The sequence below is a fragment of the Silurus aristotelis genome, assembly GCF_946808225.1.
Source record: "Silurus aristotelis genome assembly, chromosome: 8".
NCBI classification, from domain to species: domain Eukaryota; kingdom Metazoa; phylum Chordata; class Actinopteri; order Siluriformes; family Siluridae; genus Silurus; species Silurus aristotelis.
Genome location: NC_139581.1, coordinates 9,360,251 through 9,364,284, shown reverse-complemented (window position 1 = coordinate 9,364,284; position 4,034 = coordinate 9,360,251).

Below are 4,034 nucleotides of genomic sequence, written 5' to 3'. Positions count from 1 at the left end.
GCCGAGCGCTCCTCAGGACACAGGCGACGCTGAGCTCTCATCAGTAACCTGGAGCAACGCTGAGCTCTCATCATGGACCTGGAAGCTCTCCTGGAAGCCTAGGAGCAGAGAGGAAGCCGCCTGGAAGCCTAGGAGCAGAGAGGAACCCGCCTGGAGACCCCGGAGCAGAGAGGAACCCGCCTGGAGACCCTGGAGCGGAAAGGAGCTCGCCTGGAGACCCTGGAGCGGAGAGGAGCTCTTTGAGAATCTCTGAAGTGAAGCGGAGCTCTCCTAGAGGTCCTGGGACAGGGCCAAGCTCTCCTGGAGGTCCTGGGACGGAGCGGAGCTCTTCTCGAAGCTCTGGAGTGAAGCCGAGCTCTCCGGGAGGTCCTGAGACGGGGCCGAGCTCTCCTGGAGGTCCTGGGGCGGAGCCGAGCACTCACGGAGGTCCTGGAGCCAAACGGAGCTCTCTTTGGGACACAGAAACGGGGAGGAGCTCTCCTCTGGACACGGGAACGGAGAGGTTCTCCAGACAGCAGAGAAAGGTGGAGCGCGATTTTTGCTCTTTCCGTCGGGTAGCTGGACGAATTCAACTCCATGTATCGATTCACGCTCCGTAAAAATTCCCCCCATTCAGCTCTGTCGGCAGCGAAGCGAGCCGGGAAATCCATGACGTCAACACGAGGGCGTGGTGCTACCGAGCATGAGCTGCGCGAAACCGCAGCGGATTTCCGGGATTTCCTGGGGGCGGAGCTTAGTGGTCGCTTCATCGTGGCGGTACGAATTCTGCCTCCGAAATTCGGATTGCACCGGGACCACTGTGGTAATCCGATCATGTCCTTTCTTTCTTTCCTTCCTTTCTTTCCTTTTTTCTTTTTTTTTTTTTTTTTTCCGCCCCCTTTTTCAGTCCCTGTAGTCCTATTCAGGGGTCCATTATTTTGTCATGCGGGAAACGGAGGCGGAAGCCGGAGTAACAGCAAACAACTTTATTGATCACAAAGGCAGAGCCAAACCAAATACCTGGTGACCCTGCTGTAAGTTTGTCACTGTTGGCATAAGACCCAAATGTTTTTTCAGGATATAATCCAGAGAGTGTTAGGCATCACCAGAGTGAATATGGAGAACATTCAAGTTAATGCATGTGAGATAGAGGGAGGTAACGGATTTTGATAACCTGTAATAATGCCTTATCAAATTTGGTGACCCTGCTGTAAGTTGCTTACTGTTGACTTGAGAGCCAAATATTTTTCAGGATATAATACAGAGAGTGTTAGGAATCACCAGGGTAAATATGGAGAACATTCAAGTCATTGCATGTAAAATAGAGGGAGGTAACGGATTTCGATAACCTGTAATAGTGCCTTATCAAATTTGGTGACCCTGCTGTAAGTTTGTCACTGTTTACTTGAGAGCCAAATATTTTTCAGGATATAATCCAGAGAGTGTCAGGCATCACCAGAGTAAATATGGAGAACATTCAAGTTAATGCATGTGAGATAGAGGGAGGTAACGGATTACGATAACCTGTAATAGTACCTTATCAAATTTGGTGACCCTGCTGTAAGTTTGTCACTGTTGGCATAAGACCCAAATGTTTTTCAGGATATAATCCAGAGAGTGTTAGGCATCACCAGAGTGAATATGGAGAACATTCAAATTAATGCATGTGAGATAGAGGGAGGTAACGGATTTCGATAACCTGTAATAATGCCTTATCAAATTTGGTGACCCTGCTTTAAGTTTGTCACTGTTTACTTGAGAGCCAAATATTTTTCAGGATCTAATACAGAGAGTGTTAGGCATCACCAGAGTAAATATGGAGAACATTCAAGTTAATGCATGTGAGATAGAGGGAGGTGACGGATTACGATTACCTGTAATAGTGCCTTATAAAATTTGGTGACCCTGCTGTAAGTTTGTTACAGTTCACTTTTCAGGATATAAAAGAGAGAGAGGGTTCGGCATCACTAGAATGAATATGGAGCACAATAACAAATTTCAGTATTTTATTCAGCACTTTATTATCGAATAACAATAATTATATAATATTAATCTATTCAAATATATATATATATATATATATATATATATATATATATATATATATATATATATATATATATATATATATATATACATACACACACACACACACACACACACACACACACACACACACACATTTAACAGTCTAAAGCATCCGCATCTCAATAAATGTTGATGTTTTCATTTACGCTTTTTGCGTAGTGAAGTTCTCTAGACGATCTATTTTAAGCTGCATTTTAGCAACAGCGGCCTCTATGGTCACATACTTACGATGGTCACAGATTCTGGTGTAACACCGACAGTGTCATAAAACATAAACTCAGAATCTCATCGGTTTGGAAAGGCTCTGTTTTAAGAATCAACTTTTCTCTTTGCCACTGTGAGGGGGTGTTTCACAATAATTACAGACACATGTGTTGTAATGTGTATAGTTATTTTTTACAATTATTTCGGGTAATGGCCGCCATTACAAGTGCGGCATCTTTTAAGTAAATTAAGTTAACATAATAATTTCATTACTATAAATTTGATTGATTGAAGATGCATTTTATTTTTAATGATCCATGAGAAGTTCCATGTATCTAATGTATTTTCTGGTAAATGAATATACATTGAGAGAATATGTAATGATTGACAGGCACAGCTAGACCAGAGATTCTCCATTCATTATCGGATGGTGTCTGTTGTTTCAATACAGGTATGCAATTTGATCATTATGGTTTTTTATTTTTCTGTATTTTTCTTTCTTTAAATGTTATATTATTATTATTATAGTTTAGAAATTTTCAATGTATGTTGCGCTCTTTCTTTTGCCGAATGTGATAGCGATGAGAGGCACAGCTAGACCAGAGATTCTCCAATCCTTATCTGATGGTGTCTGTTGTTTCAATACAGCGATGAGAGAACACAGAAGCTGGAAGTAAATCATACGACGATTGTACCAACGTGTGGAGTCTTTTTTATTTAAAAACGCACACAACGCAGAGCGAACCCACTACATAATAGTGTTGTGACCCGTCGTTTGGTTTGCTGATTGCTGACCGCCGGGAAGCTGCGAGAGTGACTTTTTGCTGGAGCCATGCTGATGACATCATTGATATGCATTTCAGGAGCGATTTGCTATTGACCAGCTTGGATTGATTTATCTCATTTGCCTTTTGAGCAAACATTTTTCTTTGGAAAAGACTTGTGGGACATTTGACAGTAAGCTCACTTTGATTTCAGGTTGAAAAAAAATAATAATAATTTTTGTGTGTGTATTAAGCACATTTCGGGAATTTGGTATGGCTGATGACAAGGAGGACGGTTTAGTATTCGATTACAGCAACATGATGGCTGGTAGGGGAAAGGGTGCACTACTTGCCACACCTGACAGAGGTTTTCAGTTTATGGGTCCGGAGTATGTAAGCACTGGGAGGGGTGGAAGACTTAGATCATCAGTTGAGAATAGACCTGACATAAACTGTAGTCCAATAACAAAAAAATACATGCATAACAAACATGAATCGGGACTTTCAAGTGATATGAGTGACCTTGTCAGGCAAATTGGATCTGAAATTGGTGAAGCTATCAGGGACAGTCTGCTTCAAACTAGACATTCAAGTTTGCCATATAGTAGTTGTTCTGAAGAAAACATTAACGTTTCTGACTCTAAGATGTCGAACGCAACCATTATTGATGCTTCCAAGTTGAATTTGGTTCTGAAGTCTGAAATAACTGCACCACCTTATTTTCGTGGAGACGGTACAGATAAGTGTTCTGTGATGGAGTGCAAAAGAACTGATGCGGGTATACCTTAACAAAAAAGAAGTGGTAGGCTTGGAAAGGGTTGAGGAGGTAATGAACAGATTAATGGGGAGGGCTAGGGACATCATAAGGGTCTGGTTGAGCAACAGAACAGTTACTCCGACCGCGGATGCTTTTTTCACGGTTTTGAGACATCACTTTAGTGATTCCAGTAGCTCTGGTATGCCTTTAGCCGATTTCTACTCAGTGAAACCTTTCTCCAC